The sequence below is a fragment of the Strigops habroptila genome, chromosome W, assembly GCF_004027225.2.
Source record: "Strigops habroptila isolate Jane chromosome W, bStrHab1.2.pri, whole genome shotgun sequence".
In the NCBI taxonomy this organism is placed as follows: Eukaryota; Metazoa; Chordata; class Aves; order Psittaciformes; family Psittacidae; genus Strigops; species Strigops habroptila.
Genome location: NC_044301.2, coordinates 37074566 through 37089783, shown reverse-complemented (window position 1 = coordinate 37089783; position 15218 = coordinate 37074566). Strand labels below are relative to the sequence as shown.

The 15218-nt window shown below is 43.8% G+C and overlaps 1 long non-coding RNA gene across 1 annotated transcript; it reads left to right on the top strand.

Annotated features, from left to right (window-relative positions):
- Positions 1–237: 237 nt before the first annotated feature.
- Positions 238–13730, top strand: LOC115619146. Its single transcript, XR_003994933.1, has 3 exons — positions 238–248; positions 3933–3937; positions 13650–13730. It is a non-coding gene; the product is annotated as an uncharacterized LOC115619146 (long non-coding RNA).
- Positions 13731–15218: the final 1488 nt, after the last annotated feature.

Here is a 15218-nt window from a genome sequence, read left to right as displayed (position 1 = left end):
CATGTCATCTGCAAACTTGCTGACGGCGCACTCAATCCCACTATGTCGTTTATGAAGATATTAAAGAGTACTGGTCCCAATATGGACCCCTGAGGGATGCCACTTGTCACTGGTTTCCATCCAGACATTGAGCCATTGACCACCACCCTCTGGATGTGACCATCCAGCCAATTCCTCATCCACCGAAGAGTCCACCCATCAAATCCATATCTCTCCAATTTAGAGAGAAGGATGTTGTGGGGGACTGTGTCAAAGGCTTTACAGAAGTCCAGATAGACAACATCCATAGCCCTTCCTTTGTCCACTGATGTAGTAACTCCATCATAGAAGGCCACTAGGTTGGTCAGGCAGGACTTTCCCTTGGTGAAGCTGTGCTGGCTGTCTTGAATCAGCTCCCTGTCCTCCACGTGCCTTAGCATGGCTCCGTAAGGATCTGTTCCATGATCTTCCCAGGCACAGAGGTGAGGCTGACAGGTCGGTAGTTCCCAGGGTCCTCCTTTCTATGCTTTTTAAAAATGGGTGTGATATTGCCCTTGTTCCAGTCACCAGGGACCTTGCCTGACTGCCACGACTTCTCAAATATCATGGAGAGTGGCTCAGCAACTACATCAGCCAATTCCCTCAGGACTCTGGGATGGATCTCATCAGGTCCCATAGACTTAATAGACTTATGTATGTTCAGGTTCCTCAAATGGTCATGAACCTGATCTTCACTTACAGTGGGAGGGATTTTGCTCCCCCAATTCCCACCTTGCAGTTCATCCACTTGAGAGATGCGGGGAGAGAGCCTGTCAGTGAAGGCTGAGGCAAAAAAGCTGTTGAGTACCTCAGCCTTCTCCTTGTCCTTTTTTACCAGTTTACCAGTCTTGCTGATTGGGGGGACGGGTGGGTGGGGCACACTTTCTTTGACCTTCCTCTTCTGGTTGACATACCTGTAGAAGCCCTTCTTGTTATTCTTTGCATCCCTTGCCAAGTTCAGCTCCAGCTGCACCTTGGCCTTCCTGACCCCATCTCTGCACAACCGGGCAGTGTCCCTATACTCTTCCCAGGATACCTGTCCCTGCTTCCACTGCCTGTGCATTTCTTTCTTGCCCTCTAGTTTGACCAGCAGGTCTTGACTCAGCCATGCCAGCCTCTTGCCTTCCTTTCCTGATTTCTTACACCTGGGGATCGTGAGCTCTTGTGCTCTATGGAAAGCATCCTTAAAGATCCGCCAACTCTGTTCTGCTCCCTTGTCCATGAGGGCAGTTTCCCAGGGGGTCCTATTGACTAACAACTCCTTAAAGAGCTGGAAGTTGGCTTTCCTAAAATTCAGAGTCCTGACTGTACTATTTGCCTGTCTCGCCTCCCTCAGGACAGCAAACTCCACCAGTGCATGATCACTGAAGCCCAGGATGCTTCCAATCTTGATGTCACCAATTAGCTCACTCACATTGGTGACCATCAGGTCCAGTATCGCATCCCCCCCTGGTGGGCCATCTATTACCTGGCTTAAGAAGTTATCCTCAATGAGGAGTCTCTTGGATTGCCTACAGCTTGCTGTGCTACTTTTCCAGCAGATGTCAGGGTGGTTGAATTCCCCTAGCAGGATAAGAGCCTGTGAACGCGATGCCTCCTGTAGCTGTATTAAGAAGCTTTATCAATAGTCTCCCCCTGATTGGGCGGCCTGTAGTAGACACCAATCACAAGATTTCCTTGGTGGCCTTGGTCCCCAATTCTTACCCACCAGCTTTCGACCAGCTCGTGGCTATTCATCAGAAACAACTCTTTGCAGTCTATCCCTCTCTTGATGGAGAGGGCAACCCCTCCACCCCTCCTTCCTCACCTGTCCCTTCTGAACAGCCTATAGCCATTGATAGTTGCAATCCAGTCATGGGATCCGTCCCACCAACTTTCAGTAATGGCCACCAGGTCATAGATTTGTAGCTTTCACACTGGCTTCCAATTCCTCCTGTTTGTTGCCCATGCTGCATGCATTGGTGTAGAGGCAGTTCAGCTGGGCTGTCAGTATTGTCACCTTCTTAGAGGAACACCTTATCGTGGTTTGAGCCCAGCCGGTAACTCAGAACCACGCAGCCGCTCGCTCACTCCCCCCCCCCTTCTTCATCTCTGCTCCTGGAGGGATGGGGAAGAGAATCGAAAGAATGTAACTCCCACGGGTTGAGATAAGAACAGTCCAGTAACTAAGGTATAATACAAAACCACTACTGCTACCACCAATAATAATAATTATAAGGGAAATAATGAGGGGAGAGAATATAAAACTAAAAGGGAAAAAAAAAACCCAAAACAAAACACAAGTGATGCAAAATACAATTGCTCACCACCCACTGACCAGTACCCAGCCCGACCCAAGCAGCGATCTGGGCCTTCCAGGTTACTGTCCCCAGTTTATATACTGGGCACGACATGCTGTGGTATGGAATACCCCTTTGGCTAGTTTGGGTCAAGTGTCCTGTCTTTGCTTCCTCCTGGCTTCCCGTGCCCCTCCTCACTGGCAGAGTGTGAGACTGAAAAGTCCTTGATCAGAGTAAGCATTACTTAGCAACAACTAAAAACATCGGTGTGTTATCGGCATTGTTCTTAGACTAAAGTTGAAAACACAGCATTGCATCAGCTACTAAAAAGGAATAAAATAACTGTTACAGCTGAACCCAGGACAGCTGGGAAGACAGAAAGCAATGATATCTTTACAAGTATAATAGAGAAGTTGGGAAAACAGGGAATGAGGATGTCTACATAAATTAGGGAAATTGTGTAATCAGCAAACAGCACAGGAACAGACACGGGTGTGCCTTCACAAGAAGAGTGTTATCTGCAAATAATAAATTGTTGCAAAACTGCAAAGTTTAGGGCCATGAAGTAAAGGGGGGTACATGCTAAGGGGGAACATGTGGGAGGTGTATCAGGAAGTCTGTACCTCCCAAGTCCCTTAGCCAATATGAAAAGGGAGAGGGGCTATATGGACGGGTGGATAGGGTTAAAAGAAGCTGTGTCCTCTGACCAATTCGAGAGACCACAGGGGAATGTCCCTGTGGACTCTCCCTTTATTCAAATAAAGTCATTAAAGACTCCTCTGTCTCTTTTTTGGACATTAATTGGTGAATGCGAGGTTCATTTCCACACAAGTGGGGGCTCGTCTGGGATCTTTCCACCCTCTGGGATTACAGTGGGCTACAGGGGAAGTTGATGGCGCACCTCACCCAATTTGGTGATCAGCTCCCTTCTGCATTGGCCTGCACCAGGGGATTGATTGGGTGCCTGAGACTGTCTGGAGACAGACGAGTAGCGGACCTGAAAGGTCCGTGAAGAAATCCGTAGGAAGGAGACATTGAAAACCTCACTGGTGAGTACATAGGGACTTTGGGGAGTAAACAGGAAAGGACACCCAGGGAGGGTAGTAAAAGGAGGTCAGGAGGGAAAACTGACTGTTGGGATGATGATCCCAAAATACCCCCATCAAGCTCATTGGGGAGAATGTTAAGGTATTGGGATGACCTGGACATTTCCACAGAAATAACCAAGGAAATAATGGTTTTGTTCTGTTATTTTGAATGGCCAGAGTATAAGTTACAGAAGGGGTACCAATGGCCCCCTTTGGGGTCAGACGACTCTGGTCTATGCCAATCTCTATGCCTATATTTGAATGATGTTTGGAAGGGACTTGTTGAACAAGAATGTGGAAGGATATGGTTAAGAGAAGCTCCAGCTGGTATCTTTGTGGCTAGAGAAAAAGTGAAGGATAGGGAGATAAACTCCAAAGGGAAAAAGGAGAAGGAAAATGAAGAATGGGATATTCTTCAACACCTTCCCCCACTGCCCCCACCGCCCCCACCGGATTACCCAGGAGAGGTAGCTGTGCCCTTGTACCCTCAAGTCCCAGACCAAGGGAGACAGAGAAGGGCTGCCCCTATGGCCCCCATGAATGACAGCGAAAGTGATGAAGAGGAGGAGCTGAGTGTCATGTCACCTGCTAAGACTAGGAGGGGAATGTGGTATGAGGCCTCAGCAGTGTCTAAAAATCAGGAGACAAGAATTCACCAGATGCCCTTACGCCAAGTTCCATTAGGTGGACAGGGAGGGGGATTTGGATTTGTAATTGTGCCACCACACAGGATATAAGGGGACTAAAGAAAGAATTACCCCTGTACTTAGATGACCCAGTAGGGGTAGGAGAGAAAATAGATGAATATTTAGGAAATGCAGATTACACCTGGAAGGAAGGATTGGAATTTTCTGTTAGGAATTTTGTTCAGGCCACAAGAAAAACAGATGATCTTGCAAAAAGCCCATCAGCTGTGGGAAGATGAACATCCACAGGTGGCGGGAAGCGCAGGGCAATATGTGCCCCTGGTGGATGATGAAATACCCCAAGGGGACCTGCAGTGGGACCTGAATAATCAAGTCAGTTTGTCCTGTCTTCAAAATTATCAAGCTTATCTAATTAGGGCAATTAAGACAGCGATCCCTAGAACTAATAATATATCCAGGGCCATGTCTCTAGAACAGGAAAAAGATGAGAGCCCCTCCCACTGGTCGGAACGAACTAGAGATGTAGTGTGGAAACAGGGGGGGTTAGACCCTGAAGGGCCAGCCGTTGATGCACTATTAAAAGTGCAATTTGTTACTAGATCATGGCCGGATATAAGAAAAAGGATACAGAAAGATGAAGGGTGGCAGGATAAGCCCCTAGAAGAGTTAGTTAGGATGGCACAGCAGGTATATGTACAAAGGGATGAAGAAAAGGTGAAAGTAAAAGTGAAGGTGATGGCTCAATTTTTGCAGTCCCTGGGAGGGAAAATGCAAAGGGCCTCAGGGCCCGAGGGAAGGGGACAACCACCAGAATTTGTTAAAAATGTATCCCCTTCAGTAAAGGATGGCCAACTCAGGTATAAATTGGGAAAGAATCAGTATGCAATCTGCAAAAAGAAAGGTCATTGGAAGAGAGAGTGTCCGCAGAGACAAGCGAACCCTAATGAGGAAGAGGTTCACCAATTGATGGAAATGGATTGCTAGGGGTGTCAGGGGCTCCCGTTATACCAGGGACCCACCACATTGGAGCCCTTGATAACCTGCAGGGTGGGTCCAGATCGGGAGAAGGTGCACTTCTTGGTGGATACAGGAGCCTCTCGATCAACCTTGAATTTTGTTCCAAGGGGGGGACAACTGTCAAAAGGATCTCAAATTATCCAAGGAATAAGTGGAAAAGATGAGTGAGTATTGTTCCTCCAACCACTTTTAGTATATGTGGGAGGCAAATATGAAATGCATGAATTTCTGTTCATTCCAAATTGTGACTGCAATTTCTTAGGGAGAGATTTAATGGCTAAATTAGGAATGCAAATTAACATCGAAAAGAAAAGGGCAGGAGCAGACACGGTTATAACCTCGTGCAAATTATCTGATAGTGCTTATGCCAGGTTAAATCCAGAAGTATAGGCAGTACTGGGGTATTATGGAAAATTAGAAATGGAGCCTATACAAATTACTCTGAAACAACCCGGTCAAGTAGTGTCTAAGAAACAATACCCTATTTCAAAAGAGGGGAGAAAAGAGCTGCAACATATTATTGAATCTTTACTTAAGGCAGGCCTGTTAGAGCCCTGTATGTCCCCTTATAATTACTCCTATCCTACCAGTTAAGAAACCAGATGGAACCTATAGAATGGTACAAGACTTGAGGATAATAAATGAAACTGTTAAACCAAGGCATCCCACAGTCCCAGATCCTTATACCATCCTGAACCAGATTCCCTCCTCACTCCACTACTATTCAGTACTTGATTTAAAGGATGCTTTTTGGGGATGCCCACTTACAGAGGACAGTAAACAGTATTTTGCCTTTGAATGGGAGCAAGAGGAAAAAGGGAAAATAGTAAAGCAGCAATTGACATGGACGGTCCTTCCGCAGGGATATACGGAGGCACTGGTCCTGTTCGGGCAAGCCTTGCAGAAAACATTTCAGGAATTTACTCTGCCCCCAGGGATTAGGTTATTACAGTATGTGGATGATTTACTCCTATCAGGAGAACAAGAGGAAGTGGCTGAGAAAGCCACTGTAACATTGCTTAATTTTCTAGCTAAAAAGGGGCTTAGAGTATCTGAAAAGAAAGCACAAATGGTAGAGAAAAAGGTTAAATATTTGGGACATATTTTGACTGAAGGCTTGCGGTGTATTGACCCCGAAAGGGTCCAAGGAATTTTAGAAGTACCGTTACCCAAAACTAAAAAGGAATTGCGACAATTTCTATGGCTAATAGGATATTGCAGAACCTGGATTGAAGATTTTTGTTTCAGCTTGACCCCTGTATGACTTTTTAATGCAAGACACACCCAATGTGGTGGTATGGACACCAGAGGGAGAGCATAGCTCTTTCAGTGTTTTGACATTGAAAAAAACAGACTAACTGAGGCTCCGGCTCTAGCCCTTCCAGACTGGGAAAAAGAGTTCGAATTACATGTGGATGTTAAACAAGGCCATACTAAAGGAATTTTAGTGCAAGAATACAGGGGTACTTGGAGGCCAGTAGCTTATTTTTCCAAAATGTTAGACCTAGTGGCTAAGGGGTGGCCTCATTGTTTGCAAAATTGTGCAGCCATAGCTTTAACGGTAACTGAGGTCTGAAAACTGACAGCAGGAGGATCTCTTATTGTTAAAGTCTCGCATCAAATTAAGGCTTTGTTGACTGAAAGAGCTTCCAAATGGATGACTAGTGCTAGGTTATTACAGTATGAAACTTGTTTAATGGAACAGGGGGATTTAGAATTAAGGAGCGGGGAAGGGTTTAACATAGCCTCCTGTTTAACTGGTCCTGAGGGAGGAGACTTGGGGGAAACTCATGACTGTATTCAAGTAATAGATCTCCAGACCTGGGCTAGGGAAGATTTACAGGATACTCCTTGGCCAAATGGGGAAAATGTGTTTATTGATGGATCTTCAAGAGTAATAGAAGGAAAATGAGTTACAGGATATGCCGTAGTAAAAGGAAGAAAGCTGCAAGAGGGAGGGAAGCTACCATCCACATGGTCAGCACAGACTGCAGAATTGTATGTCTCAGTAAGAGCCTGCTAATTGTATCAAGGAAAAGTGGTAAACATTTACAGATTCAAAATATGCATATGGGATAGTACATGCATTTGGAAAACTGTGGGAAGAAAGAGGCTTATTAACTTGCAGAGGAAAAACATTAGCTCACAAGGGTTTAATTACTCACCTATTGGGGGTGGTGAATTTACCAAAAAAGGTGGCAATAATACATATTAGGGGACATGAGGCAGGTTATTCAGAAGAGGCAATAGGTAATCGGCTAGCAGATGAAGAAGCTCAGAAAGTAGTACTTTTGCCAAAAGTATCTAAAATCTTCCCTTTGCTCCCAGTGACTTGACCGCTGCCAGAGAAAATGTCTTTTCCACCAGAACAGTTGGAGATAATTAAAAATAGTAGGGCAGAAGAAAGAGGGGACAATTAGTTTATGAAGGACAGTAAACAATGGGTACCAAAGGCTTTGGCCCTACAAATATTGAAACAACTTCATGACGGGAGTCATTGGGGCTCCCGAGGATTGGCAGAAGCCTTCCTTAAAATGTATGCTGCCTTGGGTCTTTTTGTTCTAGCAAAACAAGCTATTGAAGGTTGCTTGATTTGTGCCAAAGCCAATAGCTGGGTTACAAAGAAAGTTGCTAGGGAAGGGCGACCCTGGGCTGTATGTCCATTCCAAAGGTGTCAGGTGGACTTTACTGAAATGCCCCAAGCAGGAAGGCTCAAATATCTTTTGGTAATAGTATGCCAACTAACAGGGTGGCCAGAAGCATTTCTGGTCACTTCAGCAACTACTGGGTCAGTTATTAAAGTATTTTTTGAACAAATAATTCCAAGATATGGAATAATAGAGGCAATAGACCCAGATAGAGGAACTCATTTTAAAGGAAAAATTCTTCAGGGGCTTATAGTGACTTTAGGGATACAATGGGACTTACACACCCCTTGGCATCCTTAGAGTTCAGGCCGGGTAGAGAAAATGAATGGGGAAATCAAGAAACATCTTTTGAAATTGGTCTTAGAAACTAAAATGCCATGGACATGACTCTTGCTACTAGCTTTGGCTAGAATAAGAGCAAGACCTAGAGGTGATATTCAACTATCTCCCTTCAAATTAATGTTTGGAATTCCTTACCCTGTTAACTCTCAACCCAGTAGGGAGATAGAAATAAGTGATGTGTATCTAAACATTATGTGGCCAGAATACCTGTCTCTTGTGAAATCTCTTTGACAGGAAGCTCAGCTAGCACAGACCCTGCCTTTAGACTTTGCTGTCCACAGCATCCAGCCCAGAGATTGGGTCTTGGTCAAGGAATGGAAAGAAGAACTGTTGGTGGTAAGGTGGCGTGGACCATACTGAGTGTTGCTAACCACAGAAGCAGCAGTTAAGACAGCCGAATACAGGTGGACCCATCATACTTAAGTCAAGATTTCCAAAGCCCCATAAGTCTGGACCTCTCAATTGAAGGAGGACAGAAGACTGTGGTTAACGCTCTGCAAAGGTGGACCAAATCAGTAACCAGAGTGTACTCATCAAGGGAAGCCTTGCATGTTCACATACAGTTGTCCACTAAGTCAGCCTACGATGACATCCTTCTTGATTACCAGGCAGAAGCTCAAGGTGATACCCTGGATGATGTTCACGATCTCTTTCCATGGCTGGCAGGGTCAAGGGCTAGAATGGGAAAACTGATTTTTAACCTTAGGGGAAGAGATAGATAGTGAAAATATTTAATCTTAGCAATTGTTGTGTCTGTGGAAGTCCCAGAGGATCTGAGGACTGGCCATAGGTGGCCTGTCTGGTCCAACCTAAATGGTGGGTAAGCAATTTAAGTACAGTTCATAATGGAACTGAATTTTGGACTAAGGAAGTCAATCCGTGGCAACTCCTGATTCCCTGGGAAGGGGACTTATTGTTTATATAGAACAAAGGAAGGAGGGGTAGATGAAGGTAAAAGTACTTGTGAATGGACATTCTCTCCCAGGAATGACTGTCTAAGCAAATCTTGCCCACCACTCAATTGCTCTAAATATCGAGAAAAGTGGAATCAATCAGACTCATGTCCAACTTTCTAATAACCACTAGGTAAAATGTTCATATAATGACTTCGGAGGAGAAGGATGTAAACAAGTTAGTGCAGACTGCTCATTTAAGTCTGCAACTCTAACCTGCCAACAAGCCAACACCACTGATGAGAAACATATACCTCAGGTATTCTGATGGGCATGGCAACATCCAAAGGGAACCAGAACTTATTTTCAAAAATTCTGGTCCAGTACTAATTGGATGGGTTATAGTTGCATTTGGCAACCATCTGCAGGAACATGGAGATGCTCTTGCAAGCAGACCAGCCGCTATATTATAGTAAGAGATTCCCTCGGACATAACAGCACCCTGTATTATGATGCTCTCAAAGGAGATGAAATGACCTGGAATGGTCCCTACCCCAATGGAACACAGGCATTAAAAGGTCATTATTGGATTTGTGGACAACATGCATATCAGAAATTACCTCTAAATTGGTCAGGAATATGCTCTCTCACCTTGTCATTTCCCTTATCATTATTGTTACTGGTGGCAGCAGTAGTAGTTTTGTATTATACCTTAGTTACTGGACTGTTCTTATCTCAACCCATGGGGGTTACATTCTTTCGATTCTCCTCCCCATCCCTCTGGGAGCTGGGGGAGGAAGGGGGGGGGAGTGAGCAAGCAGCTGCATGGTTCTGAGTTACCAGCTGGGCTTAAACCAGGAAAGTAGGATATATTAGGAAATTGTTTTTCTTATTACCACAAATCCAGGGAAATCATTTAGGAATCAAAGTATATGGTGATTTCATAAGAGAAAAACAGTCTATTGATACTTCCCTAGTTGGAAGTAGCACCCAAAAATGGGGAAAAGACGAATGGCCACCCGAAAGGATCATACAGCATAACGGGCTATTTATTAGAAGAAGAAGGGGGAGTTTATGGGAAATTAAATGAGTCCAACTGTTGTTTGCAGATAGATGATAATGGGAAAGTAGTAAAACAAATCACAAAAGAAATAAGAAAACTAGCCAATGTGCCAGTCTAAACATGGAAAGGATGGGAATGGGATATATTCTCATGGTTACCAGGAGAACCATGGATAAAAAGAATGTTATTCTTTCTCTGTTCAGTAACCACTTTGATTTCTGCACCATGTATGATACCTTGTTTCATGCAGCATGCAGTTAAAGGAATGCAAGTAGTAGCAATACCTAATAACCCTGAAACTGCTAATAAAAGAGACGATGTCCTTGTGGATACTTCCAAAGCTGGAAGAAAACAAAGAAGATAAAATTAAGAAAATGATAGCAGGGGTTTGTAAAGACAGTTATTAAGAAAACAAGAGGAGGGATTGGGATGAAAACCAGGAACGAGGATGTCTTTACAAATAGATTAGAAAAGCTGGGAAGACAGGATGTCTTTACAAGTATATTAGAGAAGTTGGGAAAACAGGGAATGAGGATGTCTTTACATAAATTAGGGAAATTGTATAGTCAGCAAACAGCACAGGAAAAGAGACAGGTGTGCCTTCACAAAAAGAGTGTTACCTGCAGATAACAAAACTGCAAAGTTTAAGGCCATGAAGTAAAGGGGGGTACATACTAAGTAGGTGTATCAGGAAGTCTTTACCTCCTGAGGACCTTAGCCAATGGGGAAAGGGGGGGGAGGTATGCGGCTGGGTGGATAGGGTTAAAAGAGGCTGCCTCCTCTGACCAATTTGAGAGACACCACAGGGGAATGTCCCTGGGGACTCTCCCTTTATTTGAATAGTCATTAAAACACTCCTCTGTCTCTTTTTTGGACATTAATTGGTGATTGTGAGGCTCATTTCCACACATCTTTTATTTGCAGGGGACTATGCAGCAAGTTGACCAAACAATAATTCAATCCTGAAATTGATAGAGGGGTTTGGGAAAATGTGTAATTTAACTGGAGTAACTGCCTGTTTACCTATTCCTCATGCTGCAGGAGAACCCATCCCATGGGGTATCATTCCCTTAAATCTCTCAGTCACAGAGCATTTTGAAAATTTGACTAAAGCATCAAAAGCAGCAAATGCATCCTCCTTTTTGGACAAAAAACAGGGCTGTAGACAAAGAGGCAGTGACATATTACAAGATATGGTTCATTGGAGACCAAGAGACAATCGTACAGTTTTTGGAAATGGAGGTCATCAGCAATGTCCCAAAGGTTCGCAAAGTTTGAAGGTAGAATTTTTAACCTTTGCACTTCAGGCCTCAGGACACCAAGCTGCAGGCTTACTGTCACTATGTGTAATTAATCAAATTGGAAATCTTACCACCCCAGAATGTGAGCAGGTTCTTATTCTTATAAATACACAAAGTCAAAGAAAGAAAAGGAGAATGTAAAGAAAGAAGGTAAGAAAACAAAGAAATAGGATCATCAGCTTGTAGATCCAGCAACTTCTTATCAGTCAACAAGTGGAAATTATTTCACTTGTAGCATGTTCAGTTGTAATCCTTGAAGTCCTTATCAACCTCATATTGAAGAAGTCCAATAAAATCCAAGCCAAACAAATACACCACACAGTTGAAGGTCGGCTGCCTTTTTATAGGGTCAGGAAATTCACCCTTCAAGTTAGTTGTTTCAGTTTCCAGAAACTCACACAGAATAGATCTTGGCTGAAAATTTTTATTATATGCATAAGGTTCCATAATTGATTTCCTTACTACACATGCTTAGGGAAGGGTTTTCTGACCTGGGCAGGGGTCTTTTGACCTGTGGGTGTGATTTTTAATGAAGCTAGTGATTTTTTTACCAAAAGCCACCTGGTTGGTCAACACTAGGGGATCTGCCAACAGGGCTGGCCCAGCCCAGTCAGAACTTTTACGTACTGTAGAGGGGGATAAAGTTCCTGTGGTGCACATAAAGAATTTGTTGGGGAAGACAGTCTGGGTTATTCCTGCCTCAGGTAAAGGCAACCCCACTCGTGGGATTGCTTTTGCTAAGGGACCCGGATATAATTGGTGGGTAATGCGGGAAGATGGGGAAGTCCGATGTGTACCTCAAGGGGATTTGATTTTGGGGGAAAGCAGCCAATGAACTCAATGATATGCTGTTGCCTGCTGTATAACGCTTCTATAGCCCACCAGCTAGATGTCTTCAGGTCACCAGTGAATGACCCTGACTTCCCTCCGATCATCACCCCAACAAAGAATGAACTTTGACGAAACCAGACGAGTTTGGTGGTGTCATCAGCAGGCAACAATCCAACACTACACGCCATCCTGCCTGCCCTGAAAGACTGTTACAAGAGATGGAGACTGAAATCATGGACCGAATGAATTCAGTAGCTTTATGGGGATTGGTCCATGGACTAAGGTATAATATCTCTGTGTGTGTGGGGGGGTGTATATATATATGAGACAAAAGCAATGGTATATTTTAAAATATGGGATCTGAGCATGATGTGAATGGTATGGAATAAGGGGTGGATACTGTCCTGGGTTCAGCTATAGCAGTTGTTTTTCTCCTTCTTAGTAGCTGGTGCAGTGCTGTGTTTTTTAACTTTCAGCCTGGGAACAACGCTGATAACACCGATGGTTTTAGTCGTTGCTAAGTAATGTTTATTCTGATGGAGGACTTTCTCAGTCTCATGCTCTGCCAGGGAGGAGGGGAAGCTGGGAGGAAGCAGAGACAGGACACCTGACCCAAACTAGCCAAAGGGGTATTCCATACCACAGCACGTCATGCCCAGTATATAAACTGGGGGGAGTTACCCGGAAGGCCCAGATTGCTGCTCGGGTCGAGCTGGGTGTCTGTCGGCGGGTGGTGAGCAATTGTATCCTCTCCCCTTGTTATTTCCCTTATCATTATTATTATTAGTGGTGGTAGCAGTAGTAGTTTTGTATTATACCTTAGTTACTGGACTGTTCTTATCTCAACCCATGGGAGTTACATTCTTTCAGTTCTCCTCCCCATCCCTCTGGGAGCAGGGGGAGGAAGAAGGGGCGGAGTGAGCGAGCGGCTGTGTGGTTCCGAGTTACTGGCTGGACTTAAACCATGACAGTTCTTTGTCTAGTGATTTTAATGAAGCTAGTTCATCTAAAGGACACCCTAATCATGTTTTGCTGACTAATGAAGCAATATTTTGACAAATGTCCAAGTGTTGCTAGGATGCACTAGACTTCAAGGATAGTCTTTCCTGATTAGATATTTGTTAGTCTTGTTTTTATTAGTCCACCTATACAAGGCCAAAGCCCCCTCTCCAGCTATCGAATCTCATCATAAGTCACTGTTGTTCCAGATCTCCTGACCTTTTATGAGGCCCTTGTATCTGTTCAGGCTTTTTCGTAGTAACACAAATTTCAATTTTTTAACTCTACACCTATGGAGCTTGAGTGACTCCAGTCATACATATTTTTGTTAATGATTGGTGTGAAATGCTCTCACTTTACAATAAAAATATAACTTTCTTGTTTGTCAGCTGCTGGGTGGTTTATCAATACATGGTGCTTTCAAGTTCCCACAAGAAGTATAACAGAGCCTGGCCATTGTGCCTTCACTCCACCCTCCATTCAGTTTCTCTTAACATATGCCAAGGTTTCAGGGTTGCCTGAGGGTAGATTCTGTGCATGTCAACCACATTCCACCCTGGAAGTAGCAGCTGCATTTTACCCTAAAATTTCCTTAATATTATAACTTTGGGGGTCTGGAGGAAACAGTGGTTTCCAATTTCCCCTATTTTCCCACACTTCTCCATCTCTGTTCTTATTAAGATTACAGAATATCCAAGAATTTCTAGAATGAAAACATACACTGGAATGCAAAACTTGAATTTGGGATTAAATAGTACAGCTACTCTATTTGTCCAAAGTTCAATGCATCCAAAAATTATCACAGACAAACAATGGCAAACTAACATTCAGAAAAACAAGTCTTTGACCTTCGTTTCATCATTTCATCTGTATGAAAGGAGATCTCAGAAATATAGCGAGAAGAAAGCACCAAATACCATGCAGTGTCATCAATCCTACTAGTTTAATGTCCAAGCTACACATCTCAGCTGCTACCACAGGACTGCAAGACTGTAGTTGAAACATGAGGAAAATTCTAAATATTTTGTACCTTCTCTGTAAACCACTAAAACTGAGCAAACATGAACTTTTTTTTTTTTTTTTTTTGGTAGCAGCTGTAGGCAAGATTTCTTAGAGGCAACCTTCCAGTTTATTTAAAAAAAACAGTCAGCCGGCCTTTGTGTGACCACCAGAGGGCAGGGCAGATGCAGCATTTATTTCCTGAAAAGGTAATTTAATACTTAGTGCTCTTTGTAAAAGCCCTAGATAAGAAGTTTTTAAAATCAATATGAGTCCAATGCTATGTTCTCACCTGGAAATTATTACACATAGTTACACAGAGACAAGACATTCATCAGCTGTCCTGGGTTCAGCTATAGCAGTCATTTTTTCTCCTTCTTAGTAGCCAGTGCAGTGCTGTGTTTTTGACTTTCAGCCTGGGAACAAGGCTGATAACACCGATGTTTTTAGTTGTTGCTAAGTAATGTTTACTCCGACCAAGGATTTTCTCAGTCTCATGCTCTGCCAGGAAGGAGGGGAAGCTGGGAGGAAGCAGAGACAGGACACCTGACCCAAACTGGCCAAAGGGGTATTCCATACCACAGCACGTCATGCCCAGTATAGAAACCGAGGGGAGTTACCCGGAAGGCCCAGATCACTGCTCGGGTCGGGCTGGGTATCGGTCGGCAGGTGGTGAGCAATTGTATCCTCTCCCCTTGTTATTTCCCTTATCATTATTATTATTAGTGGCAGTAGTAGTGGTTTTGTATTGTACCTTAGTTACTGAACTGCTCTTATCTCAACCCGTGGGAGTTACATTCTTTTGATTCTCCTCCCCATCCCTCCGAGAGCAGGGGAAGGAGGAAGGGGGAGAGTGAGCGAGCGACTGCATGGTTCCGAGTTACTGGCTGGGCTTAAACCACGACACCAGCTTATCGACCTTCTTATTTTAAAGTGTAATTATGGTTTTTTTTAAGCAGTGAAGAAAAATACCAGATGTTTTCACTAAGATTTTAAGTGACTAAAAGCAAAAAAATATTACCTTTTAACAACAAGGTTTAGACGTTGAGCAGTGACCATATCAACACAAGTGTTAACAAAATAATTTATTAAG